At 39.0% G+C, this 27605-nt stretch overlaps 1 long non-coding RNA gene across 2 annotated transcripts in view; it reads right to left on the bottom strand.

The window, feature by feature from the left end:
- The window catches only part of LOC118154571 (uncharacterized), a 56335-nt gene that overhangs the window by 15985 nt on the left and 12745 nt on the right, over window positions 1-27605 (bottom strand). For both annotated transcript variants that reach the window (XR_004744633.3, XR_004744634.3), the window contains exon 2: window positions 3740-3932. This is a non-coding gene — a long non-coding RNA (uncharacterized LOC118154571). The remainder of the gene's footprint in view (window positions 1-3739; window positions 3933-27605) is intronic.

Here is a 27605-nt window from a genome sequence, read left to right as displayed (position 1 = left end):
TACAGACAGAGGATCAGGTGAGATGGAAGGGGTGGAAGGAGGCACACATTCAGTGCCATAAAAATGTAGACAAAAATCTGTCAATGATAGACTTGGTAAAGAAAATGTGGTACATATACACCATGGAATACTGTGCAGCCATAAAAAGAAACAAGATCATGTCCTTTGCCGGGACGTGGATGAAGCCGGAAGCCATTATCCTCAGCAAACTAACACAGGAACAGAAAACCAAACATTACATGTTCTTACTTGTAAGTGGAAGCTGAACAATGAGAACACATGAATCCAGGGAGGGAAAGAACACACACTGGGGCCTGCCAGGGGCAGTGGGAGGGAGAGCACCAGAATAAACAGTTAATGTACGCTGGGCTTAATACCTAGGTGACAGGTTCACAGGTGCAGCAAACCACCATGGCACACGTTTACATGTGTAACAAACCTGCACATCCTGCACATGTATCCGGGAACTTGAAATAAAATAAAATTTTTTAAATATAGGTGAAATCATATTCTATCTCAGAAGAGACTTCGTTTCTATTAGATCTACGTAGTGATATGTAGACCTATGTAATAGATTCCAGGTCCAGGGATCTAGCTGGCTTGGAAGAGCTTATTCTCTTGAGAACAGTACCCTCAAATCATGAGGCAAGGTCTTTTTTCCCCCTTTTCTCTATTAAAAATAAAGCTTAAATTCATACATAAGATTCAAGGTAAATGTGAGATTATTTTGGTTTTATGTGTTATATTTTCTCTCAAAAGCAAGAAACCATCTCATGAAAGCTATATATGTTATTGATCAGTGTAATAAAAGTTATCAGAAGATAATTTCCAGCCTCGAGTGCCTAGAGGATATTTTGGTTTCTTTAATAAAATTTTAAAGAAGTATTCCTACTTGTTTGTAAGTTTTTTATATGAAACCCTGTTTATTAAATCATATTGTTATACTTTCTTTTTCCCTTGGTTATTACTATAAAATTCCAAGGTGAAATGCCAAGTATGTTGGGGATTGTTTTGTAACAAAGCTAACATTTTATGAAAGAGTAATATCTCTTTGCTTTTCAAATTACTACTATGTGAGCTAAAATTAGGTTCTTATATCTACTTTTATAACCAAACTAAAAGAAAATTCTTACCAAAGTACCATTATCAACTTATATGAAATGCATTCACTTTTTGCCTGGAGATTACACATTGTATGTTGTAAATTAATGTTATGAGAATCTGGCATTTAACATTTCAATATAAATTTCAATTTTAAATATGATATCAAGTATTTTGTAATGAGTTTTAATATATTTAGTTAACACGGGGTTCTAGACTAAATTCTGTTATTTGAGATAAAAGAATTGTCTTAATTTTTAACTTTTAGCATTAAAATTAAATTAGACAAGTAATTTATTAGTACCTTCACATTGCAAAAAATGTAAACAAACAGATAAATAGCAGTCCTCCCTGATGATGGCCTCCTGAGGTAACAATTGTCATCAAAGTAAGAGATAGAATTTATATGATTTTCTCTGCATTTATGTCATAATGTATATACAAAAATTTGATTTTTTAATATGTCATGTCATTTTGAGATTTTGTTCTAAAACTTGCTGTTATAAAAACAACTATCAATATGTTATAGAGTTCTAAATAAATATATTCATCGTTTTGTTTTTTTTTTTTTTTGAGACAGAGTTTTCACTTGTCACCCAGGCTGGAGGGTAGTGACACAATCTAGGCTCACTGCAACCTCCACTTCCCGGTTTCAAGCAATTCTCCTGCCTCAGCCTCCTGAGTAGCTGGGATTACAGGTGCCTGCTACCACAACTGGCTAATTTTTGTATTTTAAATAGAGTTGGGGTTTTACCATCTTGACCAGCCAGGCTGGTCTCGAACACCTGACCTCAAAGGATCCATCCACCTCAGCCTCCCAAAGTGCTGGGATTACAGGCATGAGCCACTGTCCCTGGCTTGCATAGATTTCTTAATTTTGACTGCTGCCAGTATTTCTTAGGTGTTTGTTCATGTATTCCTCTCTTAATGACACTTTAGCTGTTTCCAATTTTTTACTTTCCATACAAGCTATAATAACAGCCTGCCATGTGCCTCTTTGTTCATATGCAAAGGTATTTTTGAAGATTCAAATGATACGGATGTAAAGGTGTACTCCTGCCTGGGCAACAAGTGAAAACACTGTCTCAAAAAAAATAAAAATAAAATCTATATGAATACATTTATTTAGAGCTCAATAACATATCAATATTTGTTTTTATAAAAGCAAGTCTTAGAACAAAATCTCAAAATAACATGACATATTAAATAATCAAATTTTTGTATATACATTATGACATAAATGCAAAGAAAATCATACAAATTATACCTAAAGGTATACCTGTGAAAACTTGTTATTTTGAACCTTTTGAAATATTTGGATAAAATATACTGAATCTTTAAAAATATTTAGGTAAAGACTTGTGTGGGTTCTCTTAGGAGTGCAAATTGAGTCTATATTCAAAATGTATTAATAAAATTAAGTATATTAACAGAGGATAAAAATCATAAAACACATACTAATCATGTGCTTGATAAAATCCAGCTCTTTGTGATGGTTAATTTCATGTATCAACTTGGCTAGGCTATGGTATCCAGATATTTGGTCAAACATTATTCTAGATGTTTCCGTGAAGATATTTGTTAGATAAAATGAACATTAAAATCAATAGACTTAGAGTAAAGCAGATTACCTTTTGTAATATTAGTAGGCCTCATTCGATCAGTTAAAAGCCTTAAGAGAAAAAAGACTGACCTCCCCAGAGGAAGAAGAAATTCTTTCAGTAGACCACATTCAAGCTTAAACTTCTCCATCGGGTCTTCTTTGAATCTCCAACCTTCCAGCCTGCCCTGCAGATTTTGGATTTGCCAGCTTCTACAATGGTGCAAGCCAGTTCCTTAAAATTATCTATCTATCTATCTATCTATCTATCTATCTATCTATCTATCTATCCATCCATCCATACATCTATACATCTATCCATCCATCATCCATCTTCTTGGTTATGTTTCCCTGGAGAATCCTGACAAACTAATACACTCCTAATTTTAAAACAAAAACAAAAAAGAAAAAAACACTTAGTTAATTAGCACTAGAACCAACCTTTTTGAATTTGATTCTAGTATCTGCTGCAATATATAATAAACAGCATACTTAATGTTGAAACACTGACATTTCCATCTAAGTTGGATACGTTTGGTTACTGTAACAATGGTTATTTAAAATTGTACTGAGGTCCTTAAACAAAATGATACAAAATAAATTTTTTTTTTTTTTTTTTGAGATGGAGTTTTGCTCTTGTTGCCCAGGCTGGAGTGCAATGGCGCGATCTCGGCTCACTGCAACCTCCACCTCCTGGGTTCAGGCAATTCTCCTGCCTCCGCCTCCTGAGTAGCTGGGACTACAGGCATGCGCCACTATGCCCAGCTATTTTTTTTTTTTTTTTGTATTTTTAGTAGAGACAGGGTTTCACCATGTTGACCAGGATGGTCTCGATCTCTTGACCTCGTGATCCACCCACCTTGGCCTCCCAAAGATACAAAATAAATTTTAAAAGGAGAGCTATGAATATGGGGAAGACAAAGACAAAACTGTAATTATTTGCAGGTGATATGATAAGCTACCCAGACCATGTGAGACAACAAATGATCTGTGCATTAGGAGGTCTTCCCATCTCTGTGTCACGTCTTTGGCTCTCACCTTACACTAGTGCCTTCCAGTTTTCACCTCCTGCTCCCCTCTCAGGTCGACAGCTGTGATTTCAGTCTTTCTGTGAGGTGTTCTCAGGGACAGAGCTCCCTGCTTGTCATCACAGTTTATTGTTGGTTCAGCACAGTCTCCAGAGCAGTGCCGTTTCCATAGTTCCAATCTCTGTGTATGGATGTTCATAAACCTAAAACAGGAGAAGTTCATTTACAAACTCTTTTACCATAAAATCACACATGTAAGAAAATGGGGGGTTACTGACAACAAATCAGATTAGAAAAAAAGAAGGGTATGGCTAACGTCACACCTCTACTGAGGGAGATGGAACTGGGACCAAGTACCTTGACTCTTAATCTAGTGCTCTTTCCTTATACCACATGGGCTTGTGAACATAATAGTAGTAACATTTGTTGAGTGTTTACATATGCTAGGGATTATCTTAAGTGCTTCATATGAATTCGTCTGCTTAATTTTCACAACAGCTCTGCAAGGTGGATATTCACTTTTATTGTTCCCATTTTAAAGCTGAGACAATCGAAGTACAGAGAAGTTAAGTAACTTGTCAAAGATCACATGGCTAGAAAAATATGGAGCTAGAATTTGAACCCAGTTTATCCTTCTCTATCATCATCCCATGCTTTCAAGAAGCCTCAAGAAAAATTCCTTCCTGGGTTTAACCTCTTTTCCATTAAAATAAATAAATAAATACAATAGTGAGGTTTTCTAAAAGGCTACTTAGAAAAGACCCAATACAGAGTATAGTTCCTGGCCTGGTTGGGTTCTAGTCACTCCAGTATCATCAGCCTGTCCCTCTGGTCACTTCTTCCCCAAAGGTACATGCAGTCAAGATTATTTACCCATCATTTCAGCTAACTCAGTAATATCCTTGCCAGATATTTGTATTAATATTATTCTGGAAAGAACATGGACTTCAGAGTATAGACATGGGTGAGAACCCAGGTTTTTCCTCTTCCTGGCTATGTGGTTCTTCTCTTAAGGCTCTCCTCCTTTGAGGGATCATTGTCAGGAGGAAATAAGTCATTTTGCTCCTTTACTTAAATATTTTTCAGCCCAGATGCTACATTGGTATAGTCTTGTATCTTTAGTAAGAGCCACACAGTAGAAATCTTAAACCCATCTCTGCCGCTCACCAGCTAGGAGACCTTGAGCAAGTACTTAACCTTGGTTACATTCCTCTGTGCCTCAGTTTCTTCACCTGTATGGGGATATTAATGGTATCTCCCTCCTAGTATTCTAGTAAGCACTAAATGTATTCAAATATGTAAAGCTATAGATGAGAATGTGGGAAACAGAATCCATTATGTGAAAGATGGCTATTATTATTATTATTATTGAGTTGTGTCTGTCCTGGAAATACTGAGATGAATGAGAAGCTCATAGTGAAGGAGTCAGATGCATGAAGGGACACTTAGAATCTAATGCAGTTAAATGTGGTAACAAAGATGTGCACTGAGAGTTCTGAAAGTCTAGAAAAGAGCCCCCTGGCCTGTGATAGGGAGATAAGGGGAATCTTGCTGGAAGAGGGTTACCTGAGCTGAGTGTAAAGGATGGATTTGGAATCAGTCAGTGCTGTCAGAAGTGGGAGGCGTGATGTATGACAGCCTTCAACCTGGTAGACATGAAATACATGTTTCATCCCTCCACCTTGCCCTCCCATCTTGTTCCCTGCAGATGGCTTTGCTTTCCAGGCTGACCTCATACATGCAGACATCCCTTGGTCTGAGTGTACAACCTATCTGCATCTTTGGCTACCTCCTTGTCTAGGCCTCCTTCTCTTCAGAAGGAAAAGCAGCAATCTTGTACATTTCCTTACTACCAGGACCGGAACTGCTATATTCCCCTTTAACCAGGTGGGATAACCCCATCAAAACCTGACCAGGTCAACTATATAGTTACTCTACAACCTTGCAAATCCCATTCCCACAAAGCAAATAGAAGAATCCTCACTGACCCCAAACATGCTCCCAATCAACAGAAAATCAGCTTCATTAGCTTATAGTCCCTCCAGACTTGCCTGTAGGTTGCCTATCTTTATAATGATAAATTAGCTGGTGCGTCTGTATTATCATCCTTGCTCTACGGCATGCCCATTTTATCTGGAGCTCTTGACATGTTGAAGTGGACAAATTAAAAAGTGTATATTCACAGAGAACTCTGTGTGTGTGTGTGTGTGTGTGTGTGTGTGTGTTGTTGTTGTTGTTGTTGTTGTTGTTCTGTAAGGAGACTGTCTGTTATGAGACTAGAAGTCTCCATTCTTAGTCTATTTTTCAGTTGGTGTAAACAAGTAGTAGTGCTCTGGGTTTTGGTTTTGCTTGTATATAGCAGGTTTTCTTCCCCAAGCAAAAAATACCATCATTAATAAAAAGGAAAAAAATAAATGACAGATTATTCAGTCTAAGACAGTATCCAGATTCTGACTTGAGTGTTCTCTAAGTTAACTCAACACTCTAAGTATAATCTCAACAACAAAAATAATTAGCCGGATGTGGTGCTGCATTCCTATAGTCTTAGCTACTCAGGGGGCTGAGGCAGGAGGACCATTTGAACCTAGGATTTTAAGGCTGCAATGAGCTAGGATCATACCAGTGCACTCCAGTCCAGGCAACAGAGCAAAATCCTCTCTCTAAAACAAAAAAGATACATAGTTACAGTGCCATTCATGTTTTTAAAAGTCCTGTAGCATGTGTACCTGTAAGTGTGTGTAAATGCACGGAACAAAATTAGAGAAACACACGGAGCTATTAGATTGAATTACATGATATTGTAACATTTGAGTTTTTGACCTAAAAAATGGCAATATCATAGGGTTCGAGCTACTATTAAAATAATTAAATGGAGTACAATACAGAAGGTATATTTAAGAGAAGGAACACATTTAACAGTATTCTTTAAGTCTTTATAGGGGCTATGCATTTGTGTATCATGAAATAAAATGTTTAATGTTTTAAAAGTAAAACTCCAGATTTGACATATTAGTTATGAGTAATAATTGTTTACCTTGAGATATATGTCTGCATGATTAATATGTGTGCACCTGGTATGGTGTATATATGTGTGTATATGTATAATTCAGAAATAATCCTATTACAATCATCATTGCAAACCTTACAATGTACCAGGCACTGTGCTAAGCACTTAAAAAATATACCACTCAATCTTCACAATAATCTGAGAAAAATATTAGACCCATTTTTCAGGTAAGAAAAGGACCACTGACACCAAATAACTGTCTACACCTTATCTGAGAGAGATTAACATGTCTACCATCACAGGACTAGCATGTGGTAGGATGAAGATTTGAAACTGAGCAGTGTAATCCGAGAGCACTGATTGGAATCACTATGCAACCAAGGCCTTAGACCATGTGCCTCCTCCCTATATTGTGGCCCCTGTTCGAAACCACAGCTTCCGTGTGGCAACCATTTAGACCACCAGTGGCTGTTGTGCCACTGAGATGATCCTAACTTCTACCCTTTTTCACATTGTTTCTTTTGGATCCCACTTTTTGAAAGATTCTTACTCTGATCAACATGTAATAAATCATAAATAAATTCCATTTATTCTATTATTATTTATCCATGTTTTCATCTGCATCCTAGACAACACAACTGGAATATTTAAATAGATAATACAACTGGAATATTTAAAGATATGTTTTTTAATGAAAGGACCATTTACAGAAATATTGGTAAGTTTAAGACAGTGGGTCTCAACTGGGGGATAACTTTGCCCCTCAAGGGACATTTGGCAGTATCTGTAGACATTTTCGGTTGTCACAACTGGGGTGGTGGCTATTGACATCTAGTGGGCAGAGGCTAGGAATGTTGCTAAACATTCTACAATGCCCAGAACAGCCTGCAGCAACAAAGAATTATTTGGCCCAAAATGTCAATGGTGTTGAGGTTGAGAAATCCTGCTTTAAGGGAACAGACAAGAGATGGTAAGTTGCTCAGGACCTAGCAACAGGAGGAAGCATTACCACCCCTAGGTCTGAGAGGGAGGAAAGGAAACAGTGTTGCAAATACCCAGGTGAGATCTGGGTCATGGAAAAGAGAGCTGCCTAACAGAAGTTGTGGTCAAAGAGGGGAGTAGCCATTCCCAGAAGAGCACAAAGAGGGTAAGCAAGTAGAAAAAATTCCACATTTTTTTCTCCTTCCACCTTCTAATCTTCTGGTGGTGCTTTAGGGTGCTCAGGTGTTGCAGTTGTTAAGGTTGGCTTTTCAGAGCAAAAGCAGGGCAAAGAAGGAAGAAGGTTGAAACTCAGGGGTCAGGGAATGAGAAAAAAACAGTATAATGCAATTAATAATTTCAATGTTCAGTAAGGAGTCATCATTACAAAATGTTACGGATTGAATGTTTGTGTCCCTCCAAAATTCATATGTTGAAACCCTAACCCCAGTGTCATGAGGGGTTTTGGGGAAGTGGGGACTTTTCATGCAATTAGGTTTAGATGAGTCATAAAAATGGAATCCCCATCATGGGATTAGTGACTTTATAAGAGGACAAGATTAGTGTTTTCTTTTCCTCCCTCTCTCTGTTCCTCTCCCTCCCATACTTCCTCCCTCTTCTCCTTCTCATTTTTCCCCTCCTCCTCCTCTTTCTTTCTCTCTCTCTTACCCCTCCAGTTCCCCCTCCCTCCTCCCTTCCTCCTCTCCCCTTCTCTCTCTCCCACACTTTCTACTTCTCACATGAGGATACAGCAAAAGGACAGCTGACATGCCAAGGACCCTCACAGGGAGATGGATTGGCTGGCACCCCGATCTTGGACTTCCCAGCCTCCAGAACTGTGGAACAAATTTCTGTTGTTTAATCTGCCCAGTCTATGCTATTTTGTTAGAGCAGCAAAAACAACTAAGATGCCAAGAAAGTGGAGATACATTGTGAAATCAGGTACACCCTGGCTGGACAATGGTGCTGGACTATGGTGCTAGTATGCAATAAGTCAAGTAAGCAAACCAACTCTGGGCAGTTGCTGCTACCCTTTCCTTTATTTGGAGTGCGGTCCAAGTCTGACCTGTCCTGGAAGCAGGATGTTAGGTATCATCACACCCTGATCCTGGCTCCAATAACCTGACAAGGTCACTAATCATTCATGTTTCCAAATCCAGTCATCAAGAGCCAATCAGAATGTCCAATGTAAACATCAAATGGATATAATTCCCACCAAAAACATAAAAACTTGTTGTGTCAAAGAGCCTACAACTCATTATAGCTCCTTTAGAACTTTAAAAAATGTCAAAAGATCATTCTACCGAGCCTCTATGAGCTCCGGGCTGGAAGCTCCTAAATGGCACAGCATGCACTTATTCCAGAGGTCACAAAACTTTCTGGTAGGTGCCACATCAGACCGAAAGTGCACCCTTGATTGTTGGGGTGGGACCGTCTTCCAACAGCCATTAAAAGGTTGGAGTCATTCATAATATCAAATTTGTGAGTTCCATGTTGAATATTTAAAATGGTTTTGACCCACAGATCTTAAGCCTCCTTAAATAGAAATAGATCTAATAGATCTCTTTAGTATTTTAGTGGCTATCCCAGGGGTTTAAGAAAAGCCAAGAGCTGAGTAGGCTGAAGTAATATGAGAAGACTTCATAAAGAAAGTGGCCTTTAACTGCATATTGATTGATGTGTAGAATGTGTGGAGAGAGGCAAAGTGATTTTCCCATAGAGAAGAGTTGGGGCAGTTCTGGAAGAGCTTCTGTGTTTAGGATATTTGACTTGGCATTCACTTACCATGAGAGGCAATATAAGCTAGTGGTTAAAAACACAGCCTCTGGAAATATCTCAGTCTCAAAGCCTAGCTCTACCACTTATTAGATGTCTGTGCCTCAATCATCTCATCTATCTCACTGAGGGTAGTAACTTACCACATGGGTTCACAGTGAATGCATTAATACATATAAGTACTGAGTAAGTATTTCCTCTATATTGGCTGTTCTTAGTATTCCAAACAGACCAATCAAATTGGGCTAAATTGGAAGGATGCATTCCAGTTGGACTGTCAATACCTTCTTACAGATGAGAGTTACTGAGATGAAAAGAAAATTAACTATATTCTTCTACTTTATATAACTGGGTTGAGGAAAGGCTAGGACTCAAACTGAGGAGCCCTGCTTGTCTCTCTCTACATTTGTGTCTTCCTTCTGTGTGCTCAACAAATGTGTTTCACTAGATGCAATAGAAGAGCCAACACAGCTTCATTCTATTTTTTTTTCACCCCTTGGCTGAAACAACCTATTTCATCGCGGAAGATTGTGTTGCTGTGTTACACACCCCAATGCTGATATGGGATACCTCAATCACTCCAAGGCAAATAAGTTTAGATGCTACCTAGGCTCTGTTCCTTTGCTTTCTTGAAATGAGTTTTCTACCTTAGTGTTGCTTTCATTTTATAAATCTGACACATAATAGTAATAACAAAAACAAGTAACACCACTGATTAAACACTTACCTACTGTGCTAAGCATTATTATTATTATTTTTTTTTTTTTTTGAGACGGAGTTTCAATCTTGTTACCCAGGCTGGAGTGCAATGGAGCAATCTCGGCTCACCGCAACCTCCACCTCCTGGGTTCAGGCAATTCTCCTGCCTCATCCTCCTGAGTAGCTGGGACATAGGTGCGTGCCACCATGCCCAGCTAATTTTTGTATTTTTAGTAGAGACGGGATTTCACCATGTTGATGAGGATGGTCTTGATCTCTTGACCTCGTGATCCACCCGCCTCAGCCTGCCAAAGTGCTGGGATTACAGGCATGAGCCACCGCGCCCAGCTGTGCTAAGTATTTTACAGGTAATCTCTCATTTAATCATTACAACAGCATCTTATTACCTCAATTTTTACAGTTGTTGGAGTAAGGATAAAAGAATTAAGTTGCTTGCCTAAGACCACACAACTAGCGTGTTTAGTAGTTGGAATTTGATCCCATGTCCTTATGATTCCACTGTACAGTCTCCTTAATTCATGATGTGTTGCTTGGAATATTCTATCAGCATAAGATTAAGAATTATAATTGTCAAAGTCATCAGAAAGAACTCAAACTTTGTTTCATAAGATGGGATTATTTTACACAGTAGAATCTTCTCTTCAACCACAGTTTACACAGAAGCTCAATATACAGAGATGATCGACCTGCTTTTCTGGTTACAGTGGCACAGCCCATATTTAAAACTACTTGCCTCCCCCCATAAAGCCTTTTCATCTTCCACCCTTTACCTCTGATGGAAACTGAGGCATGTGGCTTAAAAAAAAGCAAGTGAAATGCTAATAAAATGTAGACACTATTTGAATACTAATGAGAGGTGTTCAAATGTAGCTAGAAATGTGATTATTCATATCCATAAGAAAAAGCTGCTCATTAGTATTAGTGTGGTGTTATATGATTGTCCTCATGCAGTAGAGATTGAAATAAATAAAAAGACTGCAAAGTTGCATAATCATTCAGACTAGCAAGCCACCTAAGGGATTTAAAATGCTTTCTTTAAGAAATATAGCACTGGAGGGGTAGAACAAGATGGCAAAATAGAAGGCTCCACCAATCATCTCATCCTTCCAAGGACAACAATTTAACAACTCTCTACAAAAAAAAAAAATCTTTGTAAGAACCAAAAATCAGGTGAGCACTCATAGTACCTGGTTTTAACTTCTTATCACTGAAAGAGGCACTGAAGAGATAGGAAGGACAGTCTTGAATCACCAATGCCATTCCTCCTGCTGCAGCATGGTATGGAGAGTATTTGTATGCCCTGGGGAGAACCAGCAATTGAAGGCACTGAACTCAGTGCTGCCTTTGTTGTGGCAGAAAGCAAAGTCTGACCAAACTCAGCTGACACTCATCCATGGAAGGAGCATCTAAACCAGCCCTAGCCAGAAGGGAACAGCTGATCACAGGGGTCAGAACTTGAGTTCCCACAAGCCTTGCCACCACGGGCTAAAGTATGCTGGAACCCCAGATAAACTTGAAAGGCAGTTACAAGGAATGCAAGAACTAGATCAGTCCTCAGGCTGAACTAGGCACAAAGACAGTGGACTGGGTCAGATGTGGCAGAGAGATACACATGATCAACTAAGATACCAGCCCAGGTGGCTAAGGGAGTGCTGGTATCACCCCACCCCAATCCCAGGCTACACAGCTTGCAACTTCAAAAGAGACTCCTTGGTTCTGATTAAGGAAATCAGATGAAAGAGTGGGGAGGATTTTGTCTTGCATCTTGAATAGTAGCTCAGCCACAGCAGGATAGGGCACTGGTCAGAGTCACGAGGCCCCTTTTCCCAGCCCTAGCTCTCAGACATTTCTAGACATACTCTGGGCCAAAGGGAACCTGACTCCTTAAAGAAAAATGCCCAGTCCTGGCAGATTTCACCACCTGCTAACTAATGAGCCCTTGGGCCCTGAAGAGCCAGCAGTAATACCACCCAGGTACATCAAGTGCCTTGGATGAGACACTGAGACTTTTTGGCTTTAAGTACCAGTTCAGCCACAGTGGGTAGGGTACCAGGAGGGCTCTTGTAGTCTTTGATTCCAAGATTTGGCTCTTGGATGGGATTTCAGGACCTCCTCTTGCCCAGAGGGCGCCCCACTCCTCTGAACGGTGAGTCCTAGGCCAGGCAGTATTTAACACAGTCTGGCTGAAGAGCCCTCGAGCCTTAAGGGAAGGTCAGCAGTAGTCTGGCAGTACTCCTGATGGGCCTGAAGTGGTGGTGGCCATGAGGTGAGATTCCTCTGCCTTTGGTGAGGCTTCTCTGTTTTTGGAAAGGGAAGGGAAGCATGGGAAGGGTTGCATCTTATGATTCGAGTGTAGCTCAGATGCAGTACAGTAGAACACCAGATAAATTGCTAAGATTTTTACTCTTGTCCCTGGCTCCTGGATGACACTTCTGGACCCACCCAGGGACTGGGGGAACTCTCTGTCCTGAAGGGAAGGACATAGGCTTGGATAGCTTTGCCACTTGCTGATTATAGAGCCATAGGGCTTTGAGTGATCATAGTGGTAGCCAGAAGTTGTTATAGAAAGCGTTGAGTGAGCTCAGTGCTATGCTCACTTCAGGTCTGACCCAGTGTGGTGCTAAGGGTGGTGGCCAAAGGAGTATTTGTGTCACTTCAACCCCAGGTCCAGGTGGCTTAGAAACAAAAGAGAGACACTATTTGTTAGGGAGAAAGTAAGGAAGGAGAACAAGAGTCTCTGCCTAGTAATCAGAATTCTTCCAGATCTTAACCAGGATCTTCAAGTTGGTACCTCTACAAGTCTGCAAGAACCACAATATTACTGGGCTTGGGGTATCCCCTAAAGCAGTTACAGCTTAGATCACAAAACCCAAGTCCTTTTAAATATCCGGGAAGTCTTCCCAAGAAGGATAGGTACAAACAAGCCCAGACTACAAAGACTACAAGAAATACCTAACTCTGTAATGCCCAGACACAAGTTTTGAGATGATCCAGAAAGATGTCTCCTCACCAGATGAATTAAATAAGCCACCAGGCACCAATCCTAGAGAAACAGATATATGCTACCTTTCAGACAGAGAATTAAAAATAGCTGTTTGGAGGAAATGGAAAGAAATTCAGGGTACCACAGAGAAGGAATTCAGAATTCTATTAGGTAAATTTAACAAAGACATTAAATAAAAAGAATCAAAAAGAAATTCTGGAGGTGAAAAATGCAATTGGCATACTGAAGAATACAACAGTCTTTTAATAACAGAATTAAAATCAAGCAGAAGAAAGAAGTAGTGAGTTTGAACACAGGTTATAACAAAATACAGTCAGAAGAGACAAAATAAATAAGAATAAAATAGAATAAAGCATGCCTACAGAATCTAGAAAATGGCTTCAAAAGGGCAAATCTAAGAGTTATTAGCCTTAAAGAGGAGGTAGATAAAAAGATAGGGTAGAAAGTTTATTCAAAGGGGTGATAACAGAACACCACCCAAACTTAGAGATATCAATATCCAAGTACAAGAAGGTTATAGAGCATCAAGATTTAACCCAAAGAAGACTACCTCAAGGCATTTAATAAACTCCCAGAGGTTGAGGACAAAGATAAGATTATAGAAGTAGCAAGAGCTTCATACAATGGGGCTCCAATACATCTTGCAGCAGAATTTTCAGTGGAAACTTTACAGGCCAGGAGAAAATGACATGACATATTTAAAGGGCTAAAGGAAAAAAAAAAAACTTTTACCCTAGAATAGTATATCTATCAAATTCTTCTACAAAAAAAAATAAAGATAAAAACTTTCCCAGTCAAACAAAAACTGAAATATTTCATCAACACCAGACCTTACCTACAAGAAATGCTAAAGGGAATACTTCAATCAGAAAGAAAGGATGTTTGTGAGCAAAAAGAAATCATCCGAAGGTCCAAAACTCATTGGCAATAGTACGTACATAGAAAACCACTGTGTTTGTCCATTCTCATGCTGCTATAAACAACTGCACAAGACTGAGTAATTTACAAAGGAAAGAGGTTAAATTGACTCACAATTCCACATGGCTGGGAAGGCCTCAGGACACTTGCAATCACAGCAGAAGGGGAAGCAAACACATCTTTCTTTCATTATGGCAGAAAAGAGAAGTGCCTAGCAAAAGGGAAAAAGCTCCTTATAAAACTATCAGATTTCATAACTCACTCACTATCACAAGAACAGTATGGAGATAACTGCCCCTTGATTCAATTACCTCCAACTGAGTTCCCCCCACAACATGTGGGGATCATGAGAACTACAATTAAAGATGGGATGTGTACGGGGATACAGCCAAACCATATCATTCCACCCATGTCCCCTCCCAAATCTCATGCCCTCACATTTTAAAACACAGTCCTGCCTTTCTAACAGTTTCCCAAAGTCTTCACTCCTTCCAGCATTAACTCAAGGGTCCAAGTCCAAGATCTCATCTGAGACAAGGCAAGTCCCTTCTGCCTATAAGCCTGTAAAATCAAAAGCAGATTAGTTACTTCCTAAATACTAAGGGGTTACAGACCTTGGGTAAATACACTGGTTTCAAATGGGAGAAATTGGCCAAAAGGGGCTACAGTTCCCATGAAAGTCTGAAATCCAACAGGGCAGTCATTAAACCTTAAAGTTACAAAATTATCTCCTTTGACTCCATGTCTCACATCCAGGTCATGCTGGTGGAAGAGGTGGGCTCCCATGGTTTGGGGCAACTCCACCCCTGTGACTTGGCACAGCTCAACTACTGGCTGCTTTCACAGACTGGTGTTGACATCTGCATCTTTTCTAGGCACACCATGCAGGCAGTCAGTGGGTCTGCCTTTCTGTGGTCTGGATAATGGTGGCCCTCTTCTCACAGCTCCACTAGGCAGTGCCATAGTGGGCACTCTGTGTGGGGGCTTTGACTCCACATTTCACTTCTGCACTGCCCTAGCAGAGGTTCTCCATGCAGGCCCCCCCACCTCCGGCTTTAGCAAACTTCGACCTGGACATCCAAACATTTCCATACATCCTCTGAAATCTAGGTAGGGATTCCCAAACCTCAATTCTTGACTTCTGTACACCCGCAGGCCCAACACCACATGTAGGCCATCAAGGCTTGGGGCTTGAACCCTCTGAATCAATGACCTGAACTGTACATTGGCTTCTTTTAACCACAGCTGGGATGCAGTACCCAAAGTCCTGATACTGCACAAAGCATCAAGGCCCTGGATCCAGCCCACAAAATCATTTTTTCCTCCTAGGCCTCCAGGCCTGTGATGGGAGGAGGCTGCTGTGAAGATCTCTGATGTGCCCTGGAGACATTTTCCCCATTATCTTGGCAATTAACATTTGGCTCCTCATTATGTATGCAAATTTCTGCAGCTGGCTTGAATTTCTCCTCAGAAAGTGGGTTTTTCTTTTCTATTCCATCATTAGACTGCAAAATTTTCAAACTTTTATGCTCTGCTTCCCTTTTAAACATATGTTCCATTTCCAAATCATATCTTTCTGAATACATAACATTGAATACTTTTAACAGCACTCAAGTTACTTCCTGAACACTTTGCTGCTTAGAAATTTATTCTGCCAAATACCCAGATCATCTCTCTCAAGCTCAAAGTTCCACAGATCTCTAGGGCAGGGGCAAAATGCCTCTAGTCTCTTTGCTACAGCAGAGCAAAAGTACCTTTATTCCAGTTCCCAAAAAGTTCCTCATCTCCATCTGAGACCACCTCAGCCTGGACTTTACTGTCTATTTCACTATCAGCATTTTGGTCAAAGCTATTCAACAAGTCTCTAGGAAATTCCAAACTTTCCCATATCTTCCTATCTTCTTCTGAGCCCTCCAAACTGTTTCAACCTCTGCCTGTTACACAGTTCCAAAGTCACTTCTACATTTTGGGGTATCTTTACAGCAGTGCCCCATTACTTGGTTCCAATTTACTGTATTAGTCTGTTCTCATGTTGCTATGAAGAAATAACCAAGGTGGGGTAATTTACAAAGGAAAGAGATTTAATGGACTGACACTTCTGCATGGCTGGAGAGGCCTCAGGAAACTTACAGTTATGGTGGAAGGCACCTCTTCACAGTGTGGCAAAAGAGAGAATAAATGTCCAGTGAAGGAGGAGGGCCATAAAGCCACCAGATCTCATGAAAACTAACTTACTATCATAAAAATAGGATGGGGGAACTACCCCCATGGTTCAGTTATCTTCATCTGATCTCTCTCATGGCACATGGGGATTATGGGAACTACAATTCAAAATGAGATTTGGGTAGGGAGACAGCCAAATCATATTAACCACAGAATATTATAACACTGTAACTATGGTGTGTAAACCACTCTTAAGTAGGAAGACTAAACAATTAATCAACAAAAATAATAACTATAACAACTTTTTAAGACATACAGAGTGCAATTAGATATAAATAGTAACAAAAATTAACAGCTGGAGGATGAAGTTAAGGCATAGAGTCTTCATTAGTTTTCTTTTTGCTTATTTATGAGTTTGTTTATGCAAACGGTATTAGGTTGTTATCAGCTTAAAATTTTGGGCTATAAGATAGTATTTGGAAGTCTCATAGTAGCCTCAAACCAAAAATCAAACAATGGATAGAAAAAAATAAAAAGCAAGTGACTAAATAATATCACCAGAGAAAGACAGGAAGGAAAGAAGAAAGGAAAAGATCACAAAGCACCCAGAATACAAATAATAAAATGGCAAGAGTAAGTGCTTGTTTATCAATAATAACAATGAATGTATATAGACTAAATTCTCCAATTAAAAGTCATAGAGTAGCTGAATGGATTAAAAAGAAAAGACCCACTGATCTGTTGCCTACAAGAAACATATTTCACCTTTAAGGATTAAAAATAATCCTATAAGGATTAAAAATAAGTTGGAAAAAAGATATCCCATACCACTGGAAACAAAACAAGAGCAGAGGTAGCTATAATTAAATTGGAAAAAATAGATTTCAAGACAAAAACTATGAGTAGAGACAAAGATAATCATATTTATATAATGATGAGGGAGTGAATTCAGCAAGAGGATATAAATTTTAAATATATATGCATGCAACACTGGAGCACCCAGATATATATAAAACAAATATTATTAGAGCTGAAAAGGGAAATAGACCCCAATACAATAACAGCTGGAGATGTAAATACCCCAGTTTCAGCATTGGACAGATCTTCTAAACAGAAAACCAACAAGGAAACATTGGACTTAGTCTACATTATAGAACAAATGAATCTAACAGATAGTTACATAACATTTCATCAAGACTTACATAATATACATTCTTTTTCTCAGCACATGGATCATTCTCAAGGATAGACCACATATTAGGTCACAAAACCAGTGTGAAAACATTTTAAAAGTTGCAATTTAAAGCATCTTCACTGAATCCAATGAAATAAAACTAGAAATCAATAATAAGAGGAATTCTGGAAATTATACAATATGTGGAAATTAAACATTATGCTGCTGAGCAACCAGTGGAACCATGAAGATATTAACCCATTTATACTTGAGGTTGTAATTTTTTGAATTAGAAAAATCAGACTTTAGCAGTGACCTTAAGCAACAGAATATAAATAACTCTCACATGCTTACTGTTCCAATAACAGAACACTAGGCATAAATGGGTTGCATGAATTTGAAAAATTTCTTGAAACAAGTGATAATGGAAACACAACATACTAAAGTCTATGAGATACAGCAAAAGCAGTACTAAGAGGGAAGTTTATAGCTATAAATGCCTACATCAAAAAGAAGAAAAACTTCAAATAAACAACCTATCAATGCATCTTAAAGAAGTAGAAAAGCAAGAGCAAACTGAACCCAAAATTAGAAGAAACAATAATAATCAGAGCAGAAATAAATAAAGTTAAAATGAAGAAAACAATACAAACGATCAATGAAACCAAAAGTTAGTTTTTCAAAAAGTTAAACTAAATTGAGAAACCTTTATCCAGACTAAGAAAAAAAGAGAGAAAACCCAAATAAATAAAATCAGAGATGAAGGAGATATTACAACAGATACCACAGAAATTCAAAGGATCATTAGTGGCATAACCATCTATAGCAAATAAATTGGAAAATCTAGAAGAAATAGGCAAATTTCTAGGCACATACAACCTAACGAGATTCAACTATAAAGAAATCCAAAACCTGAGAAGACCAATAACATGTAAGAAGATCAAAGCCATAAATAAAATTTCCCAATAAGGAAGAGCTCAGGACCTGATAGCTTCACTGCTGAATTCTACCAAACATTTAAAGAACTAATATCAGTCATACTTAAACTATGCAGAAACATATGGGAAGAGGAAATTCTTCCAAACTGAATGAAGCCAATATTGCCATGATACCCAAACCAAACACACATCCAAAACAAAAAACAAAAAAAACTATAAGCCAATATCCCTAATTAATATTGATGCAAAAATCCTCAACAAAATACTAGCAAACCAAATTCAACAACACATTAAAAAGATTATTCATCATAACCAAATGGGACTTATCCCAGGGATGCATTCAACATATGTAAATCTGTCAATGTGATACATCAGATCAACAGAATGAAGAACAAAATCCATGTGATCATTTTAATTGATGCTGAAAAGCATTTGATAAAATTCAACATCCCTTCATGATAAAATCCCTCAAAAAATTATGTATGGAAAGAACATATCTCAACATAATAAAGACCATACACAACAGGCCCACAGATGAATGGAGAAAAACTGAAGGCTTTTCCTCTGAAATCTGAAACACAATAAGAATGCCCACTTTCACCACTGTTATTCAAAATAGTACCAGAAGTCCTAGCTAGAGCAATCAGACAAGAGAAAGCTATAAAGGGCAACCAAATTGAAAAGAAAGAAGTCAAATTATCCTTGTTCATAGATGATATGATTTTATATTTGGAAAAACCTATGTACTGCACCAAAAAACTGAACTAATAAGCAAATTCAGTAAAGTTGCCGGACACAAACTCAGCATTCAAAAATCAATAGCATTTCTATATGCCAACAGGAAATAGTATGAAAAATAAATCAAGAAAGTAATTCTATTTTCAATAGCACGTATAAAATTAAATACCTAGGAATTAACCAAAGAAGTGAAAGATCTCTATCATGAAAACTGTAAAATACCAATGAAAGAAATTGAAAACACCAAAAAATGAAAAATTATTTCATGTTTATGGATTGGAAGAATCAATATTGTTAAAATGTCCATGCTACCCAAAACAATCTACAGATTTGAGGCAATCCCTATCAAAATTCCAATGACATTCTTCACAGACCTAGAAAAACACTATCCTAAAATGTATATGAAACCACATAAGTCCTAGAATGGCCAGAGTTATTCTAAGCAACAAGAAGAAAATTGAAAGAATCACATTACCTAACTTCAAAGTATACTACAGAGCTATAGTAACCTAAACAGAATGGTGCGGGCATAAAAATAGACACATAGACCAATAGAACACAATAGAAAACCCATAAACAGATCCAAACACAATGAACATTTTTGACAAGGGTGCCAAGCACATACACTGGGGAAAAGACAGTCTCTTCAATAAATGGTGCTGGGAAAACTGGATATCCATACCGAGAAGAATAAAACTAGACCCCTATCTCTTGCCATATACTGAAATGAAATTAAAATGGATTAAAGACTTAAATCTAAGACCTCAAACTATGAAACTTCTACAAGAAAATATTGGGGAAACTCTCCAAGACAACGATCTGGGCAATGATTTCCTGAGTAATACTCCAGAAGTACAGGCAACAAAATCAAAAATAGACAAATGGGATCACATCAAGCTAAAATGCTTCTGCACATCAGAGAACGCCATCAACAAAGTGAAGAGACAACCCACAGAATAAGAGAAAATATTTGCAAACTACCCATCTGACAGGGAATTCATAACTAGAATATGCAAAGAGCTAAAACAACACTATAGGAAAAAATCTAATCTGATTAATAAATGGGCAAAAGATTTAAATACACGTTTCTCAAAATAAGACCTACAAATGCTAAACAGTCATATGAAAACATGCTCAACATCACTGATTATCAGAGAAATGCAAATTAAAAATTGAGCTACCATACAATTCAGCAATTTCACTGCTGAGTATATACCCAAAAGAGAAGAAATCAGTATATGGAAGAGGTATCTTCAGTCCCTTGTTTGTTGCAGCTCTATTCACATTAGCCAAGATTTGGAAGCAACCTAGGTATCCATTAACAAATAATTGGATTAAAAAACTGTGGTCTTTGCACACAGTGGATTACTATTCAGCCATTAAAAAAAGAAAAATAAAGAATGAGATTCAGTCATCTGCAACAACATGAATGAAACCCGAGATCATTATGTTAAGTGAAATAAGCCAGACACAGCAAGACAGACATTGCATGTTCTCACTTATTTGTACGATCCAAAAATCAAAACAATTGAACCCATGGAGATAGAGAGTAGAAGGATGGTTACCAGTGGCTGGGAAAGGTATTGGGGAAGGGAGGCATGCTGGGAAGTTATGGATGGCTAATGGGTACAAAAACAAATAGTTAAAATAAGACCTAGTATTTGATAGCACAACAGAGAGACTATAGTCAATAATAATGGTATTGCACACTTAAAAATAACTAAAAGTATATAATTGGATTGTTTGTAACACAAAGGATAAATGCTTGAGGGGACAGATACCGATTTTCCATGATATGATTATTACACATTGCATGCCTGTCCCAGAACATTGCATGGACCCCCTAAATACATACACTTACTATGTATTCACTAAAATAGAAATGTTTTTTAAAAATTTAAAGGAAATTTAGTACATTGTCTACCGGTCAAGATAGAGTAGGCTATGTTATAGGGAAGAGATATCAGATGCTTAATACAACAAAAGTTTATTTCTCTTTTGTGCTCCAGATCATCCTAACTCCAACATTTAAGCTGATGGAGCAGTCATAGTGTGCAAGGTTCCTAGTTACCCTAGAAAAGACAAAGAAAGCTTCAGAAGTATCATGTCAGGAGTTAAATGTCTGGCTTAGGAACATACGTTTCCAGTTAAAATTCAGCCAGAGTCACATGGCCTCTCCATCCTAAGGCAAACGGCAAATGCCTAGAAATAGCTGGTGAGCAGCACCAAGGACCATCACAGGAACCTAGATGTAAAAACTGTGACAAATCACTGCATGACTAGGTTAGGTATTGGGAATGTGAGTCCTGAACTGAACCAGCAAAGCACATGTTCCAAAGTTAAACAGCCAAACAAGGAAGATGTTGACTAGAAAACAGGACGTAAAAGGTAGCAGGGGAAATGTTTATGTAACCTACAATACATTATTTTTCAAATATTCAGAACTGATTGCAGACATGAGTACTAAAGTATAAAAACATTTTATTCAATGTTTTATATATTTTATTTATTTATTTATTTATTTATTTGTTTATTTATTTTGAAGCAGTCTTACTCTCTCCCAGGCTGGAGGGCAGTGGCACGATCTCAGCTCACTGCAACCTCCACCTCCTGGGTTCAAGGGATTCTCCTGCCTCAGCCTCCTGAGTCACTGAGATTACAGGTAGCTGGGATTATAGGTGTCTGCCACCACACCTGGCTAATTTTTTTTGCTTTTAGTAGAGATGGGGTTTCACCATGTTGGCCAGTCTGGTCTCAAACTGCTGACTTCAAGTGATCTGCCTGCCTTGGTCTCCCAAAATACTGGGATTACAGGCTTGAGCCACCATTGCCCAGCCATGTTATATATTTTATATTGCTATACATACACATCTATATAATACATTTGTTTACTGTGATTTACAGGAGAATTTGTACAATTATACAGATAACTTAAAGGCAAAGTCATCCTTGTGTCTACTACTTGTATACTTGAGATGAACAGTTTTCAGGGCTATGATAACTCAGGCAATTGCCTCCAACTCTTCAGAGTCACTCTGTGGTGGTAGACACAGCTTATTAAGTAATGTATTGATGTGGCTTGAAGAAGTTAAATAAAATCTAGCCCCTGAACACATCAATGGCTTAGGAAACAATGCTCTTTTCTTGGGACCAGGCGTCCTAAAAATACTAAGGCTAGGCAAGACCTTCAGATGTCATAAAACACCAATTTCAGATTTTTATGCTTCCGAATATTAAAATGAAGAAATGTCAAAAGAAGGTAACAAAATGCAGTAAATAGTGTTATTTTTAAAAATTAACAGAATACATTTATCTATGCCATTTTAAAGACACAAAGAGGATTTCTATGTGTTTTTAATTCACAGGTCACCATAAACAATGTGGTCAGAATGGGATGCAGGTTAGAGCTTATGATGGCCTTCCTCTGGGTCTGCTAGCATGCCCCTGTGACTTTATGTCTAATCTCATTCAGAGATCTCTGACACAGAACTCAGGGCTCCACAGGAGTGTGAGGACTGTCCCACCCTTCCAACCCAATAGATTCCAAATTGGTTTTTTACTAGTCATCAGTGACACTGGGATGAATTGAATTCACTTTAAAATATGAAATCCCAGCATCCTTTGCCTCCTGGAAGTAGCCCCATTCCACACTGCTTCTCAGCCCAGGCCCCATCAATGCCTAGAAGTCAGCTCAATTATGCAACTGAAGCATTTGAGCTAGAAGAAAGCCATTCTCCTCCATGGCTTCCTGCCTCTGAGAGCGGACAGTAAGAGGAGACCCCATTGTCAGGAGAGGATGGAGATACCATTCAGAAGACATGCTGATTGTTAGCAAGCACAGGACTGCAGCTGTCTCTTCAGAGAGGCTTTATGGATCATAATCTGAGGATGGCAAGGGAAGAACTGCAGGTGAGGATGAGAATTTGGGCATGTCTGTGCCATCCCGAGGGCCTCTCTCACCACCTTGGTAGCTGCTCTGTAACATGTTCCTTCCAAGTCCCCAACTTTCCAATATTCCTTTGTCATTTCTGGTGCGGACCTTTTGACCGCTGTAGTTACCATGGTGTAAGACATTTAATTTAAGGCACAAGGCTAGGGTTCAGATCCCAATGGGAAACATATTTGTTGCTGGATCTTTTGAAAATTACTCAGTACTGCTAAGCCAACATTTTGTCAGTTCTAAAAGAAGGAGATAATACTCATCTCATAGGACTGCTGTGAGAATCAAGTATAAACACCTATAAGAAAAATGTATTGTAAACTACTACTACCCCCTCCAGCCTCCTCCAATATTGCCAGGAATAAATAGTTTCCATTCAGCCACAGCCTATGTGCTCCCTGGAATTAAAGCTGGTTTAGAGTTTACTGCTTCAAATGCAAATGGAAAAGTAAACCATTTAGAGAGTATTCCTAGTGGACCGCAGTGCCCTCAAGGTCAAGACCATTGACTTATTCATCTTCACACTCTGGCATCTAGCCTCATTTCTGGCACCCAGGAGTCATTTCACATCAAGTAAATTTGTGAGTGCAGAAGAAATCAGTTGTTCCATGTAGACCACCTCTTCTCATGAAAGTGTGTGATCTCAAGAGGCAAGGCAGTTGAGCAGCTAGTTTGGGGATCTGGGGATTGATATAAGTCAGAAACTGGAATGAGCATGTGGTAGCCTAAGGGATGGGAGGGGTGAGTGTGGTGCTGACCCTATGTATGGGTGAACCTGAGACTCAGGGCCGCTTAAATGCTGCATCCTAGGTGCCTCACTGTCTAAGCTTAGTTCCAGTGCTTGGCAACCCTGTGTTCAACCACCTTCCCTTTGGGAGTTCTTCAGAAATTGCAGAGGATTCAGGCTCAATCCAGATTTGGGGTAAATCTCCCATTTATTCAGAATGGATGAGCTATGAAATATTATGGCTATTAAGTATTGAGTATTGATTAGTGCATGATTTTATTCACTTCAAAGCAGAAAGATCACTGGTGTGTGAGTGGAAAGATCCCCCGTAACCCTCCGCTCTGTTTCCTCACTTTTCAAATGAAGTGTTCTCCGTTTTAAAATTCTGTATTTTCAGATTGGCAGAATATTAATAGTTGAAGCTGGGGAATGGGAACATGGGGGAACATTATACTGTTCTTTCTTATTTGGGGTATGTTCAAAACTTTGCATAACATTAAAAAAAATCTGTGTTTTTCTCTAAATATTCTCCACTGCTGATCCATTTTTGAAGACATCAAACATCACAAATGACTCAAATATATCCCAAGGCTGTTTCAAATCTTCAGATTAATAAAAATCATTATGGCATAAAATTTGCTGTGATCACATTCTCCCAAGTCCTGGGCAATACATTACATAAATAAAAATTAAGTTTTATGTGATCTGCTCAGACCCTCTCTGAGAGTAACTTCATACGCAAGAGCAACACTGAGATGCTGCTGGTCAAGTACAAGCATATTTCAGATAAATTACTCATCCTACATGAAGGACTGAAATTTTTGCCTCATCAAAATGATACCTTGCCGTACACCAGGGACTTTCAGGTCAGGTGCAAATGCAACTACAGAATGTAGAGAATGCAAAGTGTGGTTCCCTAACTCAAATGTCAACAAAATGCGATTGTATTTATTTTCTGCAACTGAACAATCTGATTTCTATTTCAGTTTCCCTGCATGCCAAAATAGCATAGACTGAATCACAGTCTATTTTGGATTTCCCTTTTCTTTGGAATTGCATGTAAGTCTGGGGAGGGTGTTTAAATGGTATCATTGTGAAAAGGAGGCACTCTGTATCATCTCGGCAGACCAGCATCCTTTGAGACATTCCCATTCCCATCTGTACATCTATTGCCCATGAAAGCAATCACTGGGTTATCCTTCATGCCTACTGCCATGCTCCACTGGGGGTCAGGAGCAATTCTGTGGCCTCCCACGCCACACTGAGCCATGGTAAGATCCATGAGGCTGTGTAGAACCCCATGTACCAAAACATCATATAGTCACTCTTTCTGTGAGGCATAATCTCTTTCCCAGGGACCTACTTAGGACAGGGAGGCTCAAGGCGTCTTTCCTCTCAGACTTCCCTAATCCAGTTGGAGGTGCTATCACCTTCCAGATTAGTAACAGTCAGAGTAGAATGGAATAAACCCCCATATCTTCTTCCCCAAATCCACTGTATACCCATTACTGGCTTCCCTTCTATTCCTCTTCATCATCACCACCACCACGATCACCTTCTCCCTAAATTCAGGGAATTTTTTTCTAGTCTAGAAGTAAACCATCTTTTTCTAACTCACCAGGTATTAGTCCAAATCTACTGTTTATGCTTTAAGTGCCCTCAAGGCTAGACTTATGAAATTCAAAAACTTTATTCTGCTGTTATATAATCATTAATTGTCCATGGTGATGAACACCATGGATTACAGGGCAATAGAAAATAATAGGGAAATTGAAATTCCTGTTAATATTTTAAAATATTATTCTGCCACAAATATTCTCTGGTTTTGTTGCAACTTGCAATTTCAAGAGCTTCATCTCATCTTCAAAGCTCTTCATCCCTTCAACTCATCCTTGAGGAGTTCTAAAATATGTTTTTATGTTGTTCTCCTCCCCTGCTGATATGCTTTGGCTGTTCCCCATCCAAATCTCATCCTAAATTGCAGCTCCCATAATCTCCATGTGTCATGGGAGGGACTCTGTGGGAGGTAACTGAATCACAGGGGCAGGTTTTTCCCATGCTGTTCTCATGATAGTGAATAAGTCTCATGAGATCTGATGGTTTTACAAAGTGCAGTTCCCCTGCCCACACCCTCTTGCCTATCACCATGTTACACATGCCTTTGCTCCTCCTTTCCTTCTGCCATGATTGTGAGGTCTTCCCAATCATGTGGAATTGTGAGTCCATAAACCTCCTTTGCTTTATAAATTACCCAGTCTCAGGTATTTCTTCATAGAAGTATGAAAATAGATCAATACACCTACTGACTGCCTTCTGATGCCTAAAAAGCATGAGGTGCCGCTATAAAAGTTGCCTGTTACATTTCCTGTTGCTGCCCAAACAAGCAGCACCATGCGCCACGTCAGTGATGGCTTTTCTACATTCTCAGTGTCTCCAGGGGTTTTAGATAAACAGCTCTTTTAGCTTGTACTCATTGTTTAACTTTGTTAGGTGTGAGCTTATAGGATTGGAGCAAGGGGTGATCTTAGTGACAGACATGGCCCTTGTTCTCCAATGCCTTTAGACTGTTTGTGGTCCAAGCATGAAGTTTCCATACTCTTTTTCTTTAGTGTGTCTCATCTCACAGGCTCCTGGGTCCCACAGGCAAAGAGGGCTATGCTGGGCCCTCTGGACATGCTCAAACAGGTTTAAATCCTAGGATAGAGATAGCCCAGGTTCTCAAGATGAGACCCACCACCTCACATTGAAAAACGCATTGATACCAAAGACTGATTAATATGCATGTAAATGTTGGCATTTGGCACTCATTACACCTATAGGTAGTAGAGGCTCAGAAGCCAGGGCTGAAAAATTTTGTGTCTATTCATAGATACCAGTCTGGCTACCGCCACCTCTACTCTGAACTGAGAGAGTAAGGAGCGTACCTGGGAGGACAGTCCATGCCCTAGAAATTGAGGAAGATACTTTCTTCCTCGCTGTTGGGAGTATAGTGGCTTCTTTACTATAGTCACCCCATTCTCTTCTCAGATAAACCCATTGGCAAGTATCATTTTTAAATCTTTCTTCTAAAACCATGGAATCTGACACATTAGAAAAATAAAATTCTTCTCTGTGGTTGGCTGAATAGTATCCCCTAAATATGTCCATGCCATAATTCCAGACTCTGTAAATGTAATATTATATGGCAAAAAGGTCCTTGCCAAGGTGATTAAATCAAGGACCTTGAAATGGGGAGATTATCCTGGATTATTCTGGGCCTGATGTAATCACAGTGGTCCTTATAAAAGGTATGCAGGAGGAGTCAGCATCAGAGGAGAAAGCTATGTGAGGACAGAAGCAGAGACTGGACTGAGAGGTCTACAAGCCAAGGAATGCCAGCAATTTTGAGAAACTAGAAGGAGAAAGGAACAGATTTCCCCCTTGAGGTCTGCAGAGGAAATATACCCTGCTAACACTTTGATTTTAGCCCTGTACAGCTCATTTCAGACCTTTGATTTCCAGAACCGTAAGACTTCTAAAACATTAAATTCTGGTAATTGTTACAGGAGCAATGGGAAACGCAGACTCTCTCACAACTCAGCAGAATTAGTGAAACAGCTTGTACCTTTTATCTAGAATTTTGCCATATACCTCGGGAGCTATCTAAGAAATAGGAGATTGAGAGCACCTAAAAGCTGTGTTTCTTGCCAAGGAGATGCTTGAGATCAGTTTGCCTATTTGTTACCCATGGACTGGTAAGCTTTCTGCCAGATGGTGACATTACATTGGACCTAGAATCAGTAGACCACTGATA

Source organism: Callithrix jacchus, chromosome 1, assembly GCF_049354715.1.
Source record: "Callithrix jacchus isolate 240 chromosome 1, calJac240_pri, whole genome shotgun sequence".
Taxonomy (NCBI): Eukaryota; Metazoa; Chordata; class Mammalia; order Primates; family Cebidae; genus Callithrix; species Callithrix jacchus.
The sequence above is the reverse complement of the archived record's forward strand: the minus strand, read 5'-3'. Positions and strand labels throughout refer to the sequence as shown.